The 16,142-nt window shown below is 42.5% G+C and overlaps 1 protein-coding gene across 1 annotated transcript in view; it reads left to right on the plus strand.

Annotated features, from left to right (window-relative positions):
• Nucleotides 1–16,142, plus strand: part of CACNA2D3 (calcium voltage-gated channel auxiliary subunit alpha2delta 3) — an 821,063-nt gene that overhangs the window by 121,985 nt on the left and 682,936 nt on the right. The window lies entirely within an intron of this gene.

Consider the following 16,142-nt stretch of genomic DNA (forward strand, 5'->3'; position numbering starts at 1 on the left):
AAAACCTTCCCAATCAGAATACCTTGGGTGATGAAAGAGCTAGCTGTCTGTGATATTAATCCCAAGCAAAGCAAAGCAAAGCGGCATGGCATGGCCTGAATTGAGCTGAAAAAGTCAGCACTGTATGTTAGTCTACAATTCGCGTAACATTAACACCGAAATACAGCAGCACGGGTTGTTACATCCTTCCCTTCCCTTTACTCCTCTGTACATCAATAATACATTTGGAATTCCTTTCCTGTAATTTTATTCTTGATAGCAATTCTGAGCTGTAATGGATGTGTTGATAAGAGTCTGGCTGGAGAAGATAACAGCCAATTTCCTGTTCTCTTCCTGTGGCCCTAATTACAGATGTGTGTATTTATTCGCCTGGCTTGAGGCTGAAATCCTAAACACTCTTACTAGGGAGCAAACCCCATTCAACATAATGGTACTTACCTCTGAGTAAACTTGCATAGGATTGCATAAGGAATATTAGCTGAATTAAGTAGGTGAACCTGATATGCCTCTTAGACTCGTATGCAGATTTCCAGCCCCCCGGGTATCTGCTGAATTAGGGATTGCCTTTATACTGAGAAGTCTTATATTTAAGCATGAAAAAAGCAGTACACTGGTATTGTTTCCTCCCCCCCCCTCCAAACTGTAAGGGAAAACAAGCATAATGCCATAATAGCAGTGTGAATGGGAGTAGACATTTCCCTATTAAACAGGTTAGTATTTCTTCCATATTTATGCTTCCTGTTGGTCCCATTACATTAAATCTGAAAGTAAAATGTATTATTTCTCACATTACAGGTTAGTTTCTGCACAGAACCATCTACACAGGTGGGCATCTTTTAGTGGCAGTTCTAATGGCTATGGCACTATAATTACCTCCTGGCTGCTGCTGTGAAGAAGAAGCAATGCTACAGTTTACATCTCAGTGTAGCTTTTTGTATGTGTGCCTTTCAGCAGCTCTCTTTTTCACTAGACAAAAAGTCTTTCCCTCTTCTTTGAGTTCTGCCCAATAGCACGAGTGTGACAAGATATCATTATTATACTCCAAGCTTTGCCAGAATGACAGCCCCAAGTTATCCAACCACTACCAACCATCGCTCATGGCGTAGCGATTGGAGTGCTTGAGTAGGACTGAAGAAAGTCTGAGCTAGTCACTGTCTCTCAGACTGACCCAACTGACATGCCTGGTTGGCACCTGGTAACCCAGGTGTTGTTTTTAACCCTGGGCTATCCTGAGCATGCCAGTGTGCTGGTTCACACAGCTTGGTTGCTCCCACTTGGCTCCTCCTGCCAGCAAGAGTGGCTGATCAAGCCAGGGATGCTGTGTCTCTGGGTTGTTTAGCGTGACACCCAAACCTGGAACTCTGGCTTGTCTTTTCCCCAACAAACCAGAGTTATAACCCTAGAACAAACCCTGGGTTACAACTTGGACTTGTCAGGGGAGAGACAAGCTAGAGAGTTCCAGGTTGGCCACAATACTAACCAAGCCAGATACCAAGTCTGGCTTGCTTAGCCACTCCCACTGGCAGGAGAAGCCAAGCACGAGTGATCAAACCCTGTGAATCAGCATACTGGCTATGTCACATCAACCCAGAGTTTAAATCACTCCCCCCCCCCCCGGTGTTACCACCGCATGCAAATTGAGCTACTGGGTTATAGTACAAGTAACATGGGGAGGCCTTAATCTCCTCGGAGGAAGGGTGGGATAAAAATGTAATAACGAAAACGAAACTATAGAAATGTAGCAACACAAACTCATGTAATTTTCAGCTTTTTTTTTTTAATGGGGGAAGTTGATTTAAAAATGTTTGCAGTGTTTGGCTGATGTCAAATTCTACTTTTGTATGATGACATAGCTCATAATACATTCATAATGAGGTGGGAGGAAGTTAACAAGAACCTAATTTGAATGTAGAGACTAAGGGCCCTTTTCAATTTACTTTTAAATAGGATCGTTTATATTAGTAAAAGTTTTTTAAGACATAGGTGCAATTTAGTGATAGGAAGATAATCAAATAAGGAAAAGTCAGACAACTATTTAACTGAGAGTAGAGCATGATGAGAATTCACAGATGTTGACTTGAGGGAGAAAAACATCTACAACCTTTTTGTGAGGAAGTCCAAAATGTTCAGTATATTACCAATGAAAATACTGCATTTTTACTCCTTAGAATCATCCATCACTACATGTAAATGCAGCCAATAAATCCCTTAAAAAGAGGTATTCCATTATTAAGGTTAGCTAATTAATAATGAAGCCTTAATGTCAGTAAATGAAACCGAGTCTTCAAAATAGCTGCAATCTGCTATTGCTAAAAATCTTCTATACTTGGACATAGATGAGAATGTGGTTAAGAAATGTATTTACGTACTATATTTATTTCAATGTATTTACAAACCACTTTTCCCCAAAGCCAAAACTGATACTGAATTGACAAGCAATACTGAAATCAAAGAAAACAACATGATTCTTGTTTTAAACAAACAATTCACTGAACAAACCACCAAATAAATTAAATGCCAACTAATTTTTTTAACCCTTGTGAAAATTCAGCAGAGATGAATGCTTCCTTACCTTTTTCAGGCTGAGCATTCCAGGGCAAGGGTGCAACAGCAGTAAAGGCCTTCTTATTGTCTGCTTACTGTGATGCAGGGATGGCAGGGCCAGCTGACTTGACTGCAATTGGCACATGGGCCATTGAAACTGAATTGTCAAGACAGATCTTCAGTCAAAGATGTGCTAACCTTAAAATGGCAGTGGAGCCACGGAACACAAAAGGCTAAATTTATTTTGCTATATGTTTCTGTAAGTTAAATTGTAATATAAATTAATGTCATAAACTAATATTAGTAACAAATACTTCCTACTGGAAGCTTTTTATAGCTACTATATTAGTAAATCCCTGGGGAACCTGGAATGTAAGATCTATGAGCCAGGGCAGATTGGATGTGGTTACTGGGGAGATGTCAAGATTAAATATAGACAATTTTGGGTGTCAGTGAACTGAAATGGACTGGAATGGGCCATTTCACATCAAATGACCACCAGATCTACTACTATGGACAAGAGGACCACAGAAGAAATGGAGTAGCCTTCATAATTAATAATAAAGTGGCTAAAGCAGTGCTTGGATACAATCCAACAAATGATAGAATGATCTCAATTCGAATTCAGGGTAAGCCATTTAACATCACAGTGATCCAAATATACGCCCCAACCACAGATGCTGAGGAAGCAGAAGTAGATCAGTTCTATGAGGATCTGCAGCACCTACTGGATAGTATGCCAAACAAAGATGTTATTTTCATTACAGGAGACTGGAATGCTAAGGTGGGTAGGCGAACGACACCTGGAATTACAGGCAAGCATGGTCTGGGAGAACAAAATGAAGCAGGACATAGGCTGATAGAATTTTGCCAAGACAACTCATTGTGCATAACAAACACTCTCTTCCAACAACCTAAGAGATGACTTTATACATGGACTTCACCAGACAGTTGACACCGAAATCAGATTGAGTACATCCTTTGTAGCCAAAGGTGGCGAACATCTATGCAGTCAGTAAAAACAAGACCTGGAGCTGATTGTAGTTCAGATCACGAACTTCTTATTGCACAATTTAGAATCAGACTAAAGAGAATAGGGAAGATCCACAGATCAGTCAGATATGAGCTCACGAGTATTCCTCATGAATATGCAGTGGAGGTGAAGAATAGATTTAAGGGACTAGATTTAGTAGATAGGGTCCTGGAAGAACTATGGACAGAAGTTCGCAACATTGTTCAGGAGGCGGCAACAAAACACGTCCCAAAGACAAAGAAAACCACGAAGGCAAGATGGCTGTCTGCTGAGACACTGGAAACAGCCCAAGAAAGAAGGAAAGCAAAAGGCAACAGTGATCGGGGGAGATATGCCCAATTAAATGCAAAATTCCAGAGGTTAGCCAGAAGAGATCAGGAATTATTTTTAAACAAGCAATGCGCGGAAGCAGAAGAAGATAATAGAATAGGAAGGACAAGAGACCTCTTTCAGAAAATTAGAAACATCGGAGGTAAATTCCAGGCAAAAATGGGTATGATCAAAAACAAAGATGGCAAGGACCTAACAGAAGCAGAAAAGAGCAAGAAAAGGTGGCAAGAATATACGAAAGATCTGTATAGGAAGGATAATAATATCGGGGATAGATTTGACGGTGTGATCAGTGAGCTAGAGGCAGACATCCTGAAGAGTGAGGTTGAATGGGCTTTAAGAAGCGTTGCTAATAACAAGGCAGCAGGAGATGACGGTATCCCAGCTGAACTGTTTAAAATCTTGCAAGATGATGCTGTCAAGGTGATGCATGCCATATGCCAGCAGATTTGGAAAACACAAGAATGGCCACCAGATTGGAAAAAATCAACTTATATCCCCATACCAAAAAGGGAAGCACCAAAGAATGTTCAAACTATCGAACAGTGGCACTTCTTTCACATGCCAGTAAGGTAATGCTCAAGATCTTGCAAGGTAGACTCCAGCAATTCATGGAACGAGAATTGCCAGATGTACAAGCTGGGTTTAGAAAAGGCAGAGGAACTCGAGACCAAATTGCCAATATCCGCTGGATAATGGAGAAAGCCAGGGAGTTTCAGAAAAACATCTATTTCTGTTTTATTGACTATTCTAAAGCCTTTGACTGTGTGGATCATCACAAATTGTGGCAAGTTCTTGGTGGTATGGGGATACCAAGTCATCTTGTCTGCCTCCTGGGGAATCTGTATAATGACTAAGTAGCAACGGTAAGAACAGACCACGGAACAACGGACTGGTTTAAGATTGGGAAAGGAGTACGGCAGGGCTGTATACTCCCACCCTACCTATTCAACCTGTATGCAGAACACATCATGTGACGTGCTGGGCTTGATGAAGCCAAGGCTGGAGTTAAAATCTCTGGAAGAAACATTAACAATCTCCGATATGCAGATGATACCACTTTGATGGCTGAAAGCGAGGAGAAGCTGAGGAACCTCATGATGAAGGTGAAAGAAGAAAGTGCAAAAGCTGGGTTGCAGTTAAACCTCAAAAAAACCAAGATTATGGCAACCAGCTTGATTGATAACTGGGAAATAGAGGGAGAAAACGTGGAGGCATTGACAGACTTTGTCTTTCTAGGCGCAAAGATTACTGCAGACGTTGATTGCAGCCAGGAAATCAGAAGACGTTTACTTCTTGGGAGGACAGCAATGACCAATCTTGATAAAATAGTGAAGAGCAGAGACATCACACTGACAACAAAGGTCCGCATAGTTCAAGCAATGGTATTCCCTGTAGTAACCTATGGCTGCGAGAGCTGGACCATAAGGAAGGCTGAGCGAAGGAAGATAGATGCTTTTGAACTGTGGTGCTGGAGGAAAATTCTGAGAGTGCCTTGGACTGCAAGAAGATCAAACCAGTCCACACTCCAGGAAAGAAAGCCAGACTGCTCACTTGAGGGAATGATATTAAAGGCAAAACTGAAGTACTTTGGCACATCATGAGAAGACAGGACACCCTGGAGAAGATGCTGATGCTAGGGAAAGTGGAAGGCAAAAGGAAGAGGGGCCAACCAAGGGCAAGATGGATGGATAATATTCTGGAGGTGACGGACTCGACCTTGGGGGAGCTGGGTGTGGCGACGGCCGACAGGAAGCTCTGGTGTGGGCTGGTCCATGAAGTCACGAAGAGTTGGAAGCGACTGACCGAATAAACAACAATATTAGTAAAACCTTCGTAGCCTTAAATATCTCAAAGTATGGATTTTTTTCTACTTTGATATTCAGAGCATGATCCAGCCAAAAGGTAATCATTGATTTCAACAGGAGTTTGGAATGCTGAACAGTCCCACTGATATCAGTGGGACTTCAAAGTGCTTAACTCTAGCTAGATCCCATCCTCGATTTCAAAGTTATATCTTTTCTGCTGGGTCATGATAATTTCAGTGTCTATTGCAAGGGAACAAATGCATCAGTGAGTAATTATATACTGACATCAGACTGCTGTTCTAAGCATTAACAGTCCATCATCTCCAAAGCATTATGGGCCAGAACAGCTCTTGCCATGAAGAGATTTGCAGGACTGGTGGCTAAAATGAATAATGGTTAATTTATGTTATTTGAAGAAAGGCAACCACCTGAAGCCACCACAACACTAGATTTTTATGGCCATGTTTAATTTTGCTGCTCTCAAAGTAGGGCATCCAATTAAAAAAAGAAAGAAAAGAAAACAGTTCTTGGCAAAATTTCTAATGAATATTTCTAATGAGATGTTCTGGTTATTTAGTTTAGATGGGTCAGCTTTAAGTAACAGGACTCATAGTGCTTAGTTTGGAATGTAATAAAATACAAGCTAGAAATGAAGAGGTTCTCTTGTTGCACTGATTGCACTGATTGCTAATCCTAAAAGCTTTGTAGTGCTAAGCTCATATTAGTGTGATTTCATTAGAAATTCTTTCACTGTGGCATGATCTTTTATGAACTGCACTCAGAATTGCAGGAGGTTTGGGACAGAACAGTAGCTGTAAAATAAATGCAAATATTGCAAGCGAAATCTAAACACAATAGTTTTGTAACATTTTATCACAGTAGTTGCCCAGCTAGAATAAATTATATTCTATAATTTTATAGAAGTCTTTTGTATCCTATGTGCTGTTTCTATTAATCCATTTTAATAGGATTTATAACTTTTTCTATGAAAAAGACAAAAACCTGCAGATTATATATGAAAGCTCAGAATACTTTGGGAATCTTTGGTGCAATTTATGTACCCCTAGGTGAGTAATTTATTTCATATTTTTTAGATTGGTCTCTCCTACAAACTGAAGTACCTAACATTTACTGTTAAAATTACTATTCATATATAATCTGCATTTAACTAACAACTCAGTCCTATGAGCTCCTTTGTGCCATTCTATTGGGCCAATCCTTCACCGATTCTGGCCATTTGACATGCAACCAGGCCTCAGAGGATGAGCATGTTATTTCAGGGGGGCTCATGGGGGAGGAGACAGTCTTTCAGATACCCTGATCCCAAGCCATTTAAGGCTTTGTAGGTAAGAACAAGCGCCTTGCAATGAGCACGGAAACAGATTGGAAGTCGGTGCAGCTGTTTCAAGACTGGTGTTATACGGTCTGCAAAACACATCAGACAAAAGTCTGGCTGCCAGGTTTTGCTCTACCTGAAGTTTCAGGACACTCTCCAAGGACAGTCCCTCACAGAGCGAGTTACAGTAATCTAAATATGAGATGATTAAGGCTTGGATCATTGTGGCTGTCAGGCTCAGCTTTCTTACGCTCTCTGGCAAATCGACACATCACAGATAACAATGAAGCTCTTTATGGCAGTGAATCAGGTGGTACAGGTGGTCAGGTGGTACAGATCAGCTTTCTAGAGCTTGTGGCAGAGCTGCAGCATTTGTAATTCCCAACAGATCAAACAGCCTATCAGCACATTGCTTTGTTCAGGAGATAGTTCCAAGGCTAGGGTTCATACTGAGTCAGAGTCCTGACAATATATATGACAAGTCAAGATTCAAGGCAGACAAGAGTTGAATCATGATAAGTCCAGGCAAAAAAGTATTCTGAGCATTTAAGATGTTGTTCTCAGCAAAGCCTGAATACTGGCTTAAATAAATACAGAGGAGGGGTTGCTAAGGCTCTCCTTTTGTCAGTCTCTTCTGACAGGGGAATCTGGCCTTTAAATTATCACTACATCTGAGGGACTGTCTCCATTCCACCCTTTTCAGTTGGGGTTGTAACCTGGGTGACACCCCTGAGCCCCCTCCACTGCTGAGTCTTCCTCCTGCATGGTTCTTACATTCCCATGCTGTAAATCAGAGCCTTCATCAAGGCCACCTCTTGTATCTGTGGCTATCATCGCCGCCACCACCTTCTCCTCCTCCTCTGCCACCATCATTGCTGCCGCTTCCTTCTCCTCCTCCTCTACTGCTGTTACTGTTGCCACCGCTGTTGCTGCCGCTGCCAGGTCCTGAGCCTGGACGTGCCTACTCTTATTGCAGGGAGTTGCCATTTTAAAAATGGCAGCTTCCAGGAACTTCCAGGAGGATGACCTCTTCCAGCAGCTTCATGTAGATGTTAAACAGCATGAGGGACAGATTAGAGCTCTGAGGAACCCCATATTTCTCACCAAAGAAATGATCGATTGTCCCCCATGACCACATTCAGGGAAGGCTCCGCCAAATATGACTGGAACCACAGCAACACAGTGGCATGACCCATATCAGCCAAGCATCCTAGAAGGATCCTGTGATCAGTTGTATTGAAGGCTGAACTAACAGGGACACACTCTTCCTGTCTATCTCCTGGTGTAAGTAATCAACCAAGATGACCAGATGTCAGGGTCGAAACTGAGCCCATAGAGCCCCAAAGCAGTTCTGATTCTGAGGAAGAGCAACAACCCGTGGGAGAGGAGCCTGCTCGTCTTTCAGAAGCTCAGCAGCAGGGAGAGATTCCTCCTGCCTGCATTCCTGAGAGAGAGAGAGAGTGACCCTGGCAGTGAAAGAGCGGGGGATGGGGTGTTGGTGGACGCTCGGCACCAACGCAGGGAAAGGCACCAAATGGAGGGCGCCAAGAGGAGGCGCTTTGCCCGCTTGGTGCTACGACAACGGTCGCGTCCCAAGGACCCATGGGTAAGAGGGAGGACGTCTCCATAGCCCATAAGTTCAGAGTTTTCCCGCTCTACTTCAAATGGGGACCAACTGCCTTACTTGGAGCTTAGGCTACTCTGCTAACTACCCCAGTGCAGTTCCTTGCTTAGTCTCTGGAAATTAGCATCTGAAAGAGTCATTAAATTGTAAAGGAATAAAGCCTTGGAAAGAATCCCTTTCATCTGTGTCTTCAGTTGGCTATTGGAAGGGACTTTAAGAGGCAGCTAGGGCGCTCCTGACACCAAGGTTGTTTCTGTCCGCAAACCAGGTCTGCATGCAGATCGAAAAATATCCAGATAATCAAGTTGTGAGGCTGCCACCCACTCCAAGACCTTACACAAAAGAGGGAGATTTGAAACTGGCCAATAATTATCAAGGCTGGTGGGAGCCAGTGAAGGCTTCTTCAATAAAGCTCTTACTAAGGCCTCCTTTAGAGAAGCTGGAACATGACCCTCTCTCAAGGAGGCATTAGAACATAAGAAGAGCCATGCTGGATCAAACCAAGGGTCCATCCAGTCCAGCATTCTGTTCACACAGTGGCCAACCAGCTGCCCACAGGAAACGCACAAGCAGGACATGAGGGCAACAGCACCCTCCCGCCCATGTTCCCCAGCAACTGGTGTACATAGGCACACTGCCTCTGATGCAGGAGGTAGCACAGAGCCATCAGGACTAGTAGTCATTGATAGCCTTCTCCCCCAGGAATTTGTCTAACCCCCTTTTAAAGCCATCCAAACTGGTGGCCATCATTGCATCTTGTGGTAGCAAATGCCATAGTTTGACTATGTGCTATGTAAAGAAGTACTACTTTTTATCTGTCTGGAATCTCCCACCAATCAGCTTCATGGGATGACCCTGGGTTCTAGTATTTTGAGAGAGGGAGAAAAATGTCTCCCTATCCACTTTCTCCACACCATGCATAATTTTGTAGACCTCTATCATGTCTCCCTTTACCCTCCTTTTTTCCAAGCTAAACAATCCTAGCTGTTGTAACCTTCTCTCATAGGGGAGTTGCTCCAGTCCTGTGATAATTTTAGTTGCCCTTTTCTGCGCTTTTTCCAACTCTACAATATCCTTTTTTAGGTGCGGTGATCATTTTAGTAGTTTTTTTTGGTCGTACCATAGATTTGTATAAGGGGAGTATGATATTGGCAATTTTATTTTCAATTCCTTTGCTAAGTATGCCTAACATGGAATTTGCCTTTTTCACAGCTGCTGCATAACGGGCCGACATTTCATTAACAATCACTACCACCCAATCCCCCCCCCCCCCCGGAAGTTCTTATAAGCCAGGATGGACATGGGTCTAAGGAAGTTGGCTTGACATTCAACTTGTTCACCTTCGCAGGTGAACAAGTTGAACAACCCCCACTCCACCCCAGATTACCTTCATCCTGATGAGCAAAATGAGATCAAGTGCATGTCCTGTCACATCTCTAGCACCAGATATTAACTGAGCCAGGCCCATGGTTGCCATGGAAGCCATGAAATTCTGAGCCACTCCTACCAAGGGGGCCTTGGCATAAATGTTGAAGTCCCCCAGCACAATCAGCTTGCGGGACACCAACCCACATCTGAAACCACTTCAATCAGTTCAAGCAGGGAGACGATTGGGCAGCAGGTTAGGTAGTACACCAACAAAATCCCTTTCTTGTCTCGCTGCCCTATCACCAGATGCAGCTACTCAAATCTTCCAGGCAGGGTACCTTGATAGGGCGATACATTCATGACAGACCACTGCAACTCCACCTGCTCACCAATTGGTTCTAGCCTGCTGCTGCACACAGAAACCTGGTAGGTGCAGCTGGGTCAGATTTCCCCATCCCCCATCTTCACTCAATCAGGTGTCAGTCACACATGCCAGATCAACTTATTCCTCCAGGATTAAATTCTGGATTGCAACACTCTTCCCATTAACTGACCTGACATTAAACAGCAGCACTGTATGCCCCACTGGGTCTTGTCTAGGGCAGTCAGGAATCTGAAGCTTGGATAGTGCACCAGAAGAAGGAACAGCCACAAGGTGTCTGCTCTGCATTCTTATCCACTGGCGTGTTCTGTCTCCACCACCATACTTCCTCCTGCCTGAAACAACACCAGTAACAGCACCCTTATTTTCTCACCCTACCTCTGAACACACCTTTGGTGCAAAAACACCTTACAAAAGCAAACAATATAAACATACACATCCCACATCACCGTCCCATTAGGAATGAACTTGCTGAGATGGAAAAGGGAAGTGGCCACCTAGATCAGTCCCACTCAGTCCAGCTATCCACCAACCTCCTCAACGTATTGCCTCTTTGTCTCTCACTATTTTGTCTTACAATAGTATTGGGACTTCCCCCCACAAAGCAAATTCAATCAAATAATAGCCTCCAAGTTGCACAGCTGTTAATAGCAAAAGTATACTTTTGCTTTTAAATGTTTTGGGGTTTATCTTCTGTGTGCGTATCTTACTGAATAATATTTAACCTCATTGTACAGCACAAAGTTGGCTGAATTCTAGTTACTGAATATATATTAATTCTTATACAGTCGACTCAAAGCTTGTTCAAGGGATTTAAACTCATGGTCTCCAAGAGAGTATTGATCAGGATCCCTAAAATATCATTGTACTCGATGTAATGATGGTGTGTATGTGAAAGAGAGATACACGAATACAAACAATATTTCATTATATCCTGTGGTAAAGTTACTAAATGATGAATTGCAAAATAGGAGAAAAAGTCATTTAGATTATAATGAAGTGATAGATAATTCACAGTACATTAATTTTAGCCATGGGATTGTATAATGAGTATTATCCCGAAAGGCTAAGAGTTAATGTTGTGAGCAACTCTCCTCAAGCTCTTTGTGAATTCCCTGTTCTTTTACCATGTTTATTTTTTTGGAAGGGGGTGATGATGAAAGCCTAAGTTTTTGTTTCTTGGGATAAACTTATTTTGTTCTCTTTTATTTGTTTCTCTCTAACCTTGTTCAGGTGTTCACCTAAGTGCATGAGGGCTTAAAGTGGATAGAGCAATGGGGGCTGTAGATTGTGCAGCAAGTCTTACAATTCAACCTGGCAAGGTCTGAACTGAGGTGGGTGGGGCTGGAGCACCCAGAGATGTAGCAGGCAGGACCAGCTTGCCTGGCCCCATCGCTCTACCCACGTTAGGCCCTCACATGTTCAGGCAAATGTCTGAACAGGGCTCCTATCTCTCCCTCCTGCCCCCGCTCTTTCCTTAGGTGACTTGAACACATCCTGTGGCTTTCATTATTACTTATATGCTTATGGCATTCAGCTCTCCTTCTTTATTCCTGACCCTATCCATCCAAACCCACATCTCCACCTGCATGCCTGACATATCCACTTGGAAGTCTCATCACTCAACATATTCAAGACTGAACTACTTTCCTTCCCTCCCAAACTTTCTTCTCCTAGATTTCTCTCTGTATCCGTTCATACCTGTTGATAGTGGATTCATTTTCAATTCCTTGCTTTCTTTTCCTCCTCACATAGAATCATTTGCCAATATACATTGCTTCTTCCTGTTTAACATTACAAAAACCCACCTTCTGTGTTCCAGTCTATCCTGTCAGCTAAAGCACTGGCACATACTCTGGTTATCTTTGTCTGCTACAGGCCAGTCAGGAAGTCACCAGGATGGTTCATGAGCAGTGCCAAGGAAGCTATTACAAAAAATAAGACTTTTTTCAATAAATGGAAGCATTGCCCAAATGAGGAGAACCAAAAGGAACACAAACTTGCACAAAATACAAATGAGTAGCAGCCAGAAGATTTCAGTTGGCTATCTACAGTCTTTAAGTTACTGGGGAAAATGAAGGAACATTTGAGATGGTGTTTTACGAAGGCCTTGGATTTTAGGCAGCTGATTGTTCATTTTGGGAAAGAACTGTGTGAGTGGGCAACTTGTGGCCCTCCAGATGTTTTGGTCTATACCTTCCATCAGCCCTTGGCAGTATAGCTGATGGTGAGGGCTGATGGGATTTATAAGCCTAGACATCTGGAGGGCCAGAAGGTGCCTACCCCTGGAGTATATGGAGAAAGAACTTTGGTTATTCAATGGAAGTTGAATGAAGTTGAATGAAACAGGGTATTACCAGATGTCCGGGGCATTGTCATTGTGCTATTCCTTAAAAAATATACACTTAACTTTTCTGGAATTTAGAATTCAGTGCCTTTCATTCCAAAATCACACGTGTGCATTTTAGTTGTTGGATGGGGGGTATTGTTCATTAGCCTTTAAGATTAGTATATTTGGATCTTATTCCATGTTCTCTCTCTCTCTCTCTCGTGTGTGTGTGTGTGTGTGTGTGTGTGTATAGATAGATAGATAGATAGATATGAATGAGACATTTGTATGCATATTAGAGTAGTTGTGTGCTCTTCAACAGTTGTTGGATATTTGTATTTGCAACTGTTGTCCTATTTGGTTTGCCTGGAATTGGCCCTAAATATTTACAGGGTTTCTCCCTTAAAATTCCATGTGACCTTTGGCTTACCCTCTTAATCTTTATTCTTGACTGGTAACAAACGTACGTAGGTGTAATGGCATTTTCCGACATACTTCTCACACTCCCCTAATTTTTGCTTCCTGCCCTCTCTTCCTCTGTTGTCTCCTCACTGCCTATTTTAGATTATAAGCTTCTTGGGAGCTGGGGCCTGACTACATTGTCTATGTAACTCTGTAATGTGACAAGTACACTGATGGTGCAGTATCTAAGCAAACCAACAGCAAAAATAAAGGCTTTTAACCTTTATTACCATGGAATGCTTTTGCATGCTTTTTTTATGGAAATGCATTTAGCAGCACAGGAAACAAAAGTCAAGAAAATCAGTCTCCTGCCCCAATAATGTCAGGATTCTGTCCATATTGGCTCCTCAAACTTTAACATACACAATCCAGAAACATTGTGAACTACAAGCAAAGACTGTGGGAATGGAGGGAGAGAAAGTTGCATTCAAGGCAAATACCTCCTGATGCTTCAGCAATAGAGCCAAGCCATCCACCGCATAAGTAATAACGCAAACGATCAAATGTAGTAGTAAACGGTTGTAGATTATGCTGCCAAGTTCTTGACTGAAATGTCTAGACAGCAATAAAAAATGCACACGTGATAGCAGAATTAATTTCTGTGCCTGAGATTATATGAACGTAGCAGGAAAGTAGTTCTTGCAACACACAAGCCTTCATCTACTACAAGCTGGTCTGACTGCCCGTAAGTGAGTTCATAGGGCTTGTGTAGACACTTCTGACGCAACTTGGAGGCCTTTATCCCAATGAAAGTTAATTGTCAGCCTTAGGCCCCAGTATAACTCAGAGATTATGACGAAACTAACGGAGTTGTATATAACTAATGGAGAGTCTACTCTATGTGAATAGTGTTTTAAAGAATGGCTAAGTAGTATGGCCAAATGGGAGTCAGTGTTGATTTTGCTTCTTCCTCCCTTGCTTCAAGAGGCTTTCAGACCGGGGAATTTTGAACATTGTTTTCCACCAAAGGCCATCGACCCACAGGGAGGAAAAATCAATATTCAATCAAGGGCTACATACAATTATGAAGCAATTAATTGATTATATATGTTCTTGATTGTATTATAAATACCATCAATTAATAAAATGTTGAAATGCCTAGGAAAATAGTGCTCGGGTGTTGCCATCTCCTGTAGAGCTGGCTACTCAGGCTGGAATCCACTGAATAACAGGAACAACAGTATAAATGGGGAGGCAGGCATGTGAAAATACACACTTGCTGTTAGGGGATATTTCTGCCAGAGCAGGAAAGGCAAACGAAGAGTTAATTATTAATTAATGTATTTATTTTCTTTCTACCAAGAAAAAAACAGCATTCAAGACAGAGTTGGAAGCCGCTTCTGCAAGGTCAAGTGTTTTCAGACCAAGACTGGGGAACTGCCAGCATTAGAACTAGATACGGTCCCAACTTAATTTCAACCAACCCTGGGCATTTCCAGGGAGCTCCATTTCTGCCCTCTGCCCATGGGCTAGATGAAAATACCCTGGGGGCTGCATGCAGCCCCAAGGCTGTAGTTTACTTACTTACTTACTTATTTATTTATTTCATTTAAAATATTTCTTGGCTGCCTTTCAGGGCAGAAGCCCTCCCAAGGTGGCATACAATAATAAAATACATAAAAACAGTTAAATATTAAAAGTGATAAAAATATAAAAAACAACAATAAAAGCCAACAATAAAACCATCAACAATGTTAAATGCAGCAATAGCGATGTTAACAGCAGCAACAGAAACAATAGCAGTCATATCAGTAGAGGGCCAAGTTAAAATAATATGTTTTCAAGGCCTTCTTTAAAGTCTGCAATGATGGAGTATGGTAGACCTCCGATGGCAGTTTATTCCAAAGGTGTGGGGTCCCTGCAGAGAAGGCCCTCTCATGTGTGGTCACCTACCTGACTGCTCTCACGGGTGGGCAAATGAGAAGGGCCTCTCTGATCTTAAAGTGTGGGCAGGATGATATGGGTGTAGGCAGTCCTTCAAGTAACTTGGTCCCAAACCATTTAAGGCTTTAAAGGTCAAAGCCAGCACTTTGAATTGGGCTCGGAAATGCACCGGTAACTAGTGCAGCTGGCGTGGTATAAGTGTCGTATGATCGAATCGCCTTGTCTCCACAAATACTCGGGCGGCCGCATTCTGCACAAGCTGGAGTTTCTGAACTGCCTTCAAAGGCAGCCCCAAGTATAGCGCATTATAGTAGTCCAGCCTGGACATGACTAGTGTGTGGATAACTGAGGCAATGTCCGTCCTCTCCAGATAGGGCTGCAGTTGGTGTACCAGCCTAAGCTGGTAAAAAGCACTCCTGGACACTGCAACCACCTGGACTTCCCCAGTTAGCTCAGAGTCCAGGAGGACTCCCAAACTGCACACTTGGTCTTTCAGGGGGAGTGTAACCCCATCTAAGACCAGTTGTAAATCTCCATCCAAAGTAGTTGGTTTCCCCACCCACAGTACCTCTGTCTTGTCTGGATTAAGTTTCGGCTTGTTCACCCTCATCCATCCCAAAACAGCCTCCAGACACTGGTTCAAGAGTTCCACAGCCTCCCTGGGATGTGCAGAATAGTTCCCCATTCCTGGTACAAAAACAGGTAATTTCACTTCTATTTTTATTTTATGTATGTATTTATTGTATTTGTATGCTGACCTTCAAAAAAACTTATCCAGTGGTCATTTACAATGCAACTTTAAATCCAAAACAGTGTGTGTGTGTGTGTGTGTGTGTATGCATACAAATATACAAAGCAATAAAAACAGTAAAGCAAAGAAACAGCAGAGTGGAAATTTTCTAAAAATTACTAATACTTAAAGTATGAAGCCATTCAAATGACTGAGACAATAAAAATGTCTTAACCTGGTTCCTGAAACATAATAAAGTGGATGCCAGGCAAGCATATTTGTGAAAGGTGTTCCACAACTGGAGCACAGCAG

This window comes from Heloderma suspectum, chromosome 2, assembly GCF_057233095.1.
Source record: "Heloderma suspectum isolate Gila_16-S chromosome 2, 16-S_ref, whole genome shotgun sequence".
Lineage (NCBI taxonomy): Eukaryota > Metazoa > Chordata > Lepidosauria > Squamata > Helodermatidae > Heloderma > Heloderma suspectum.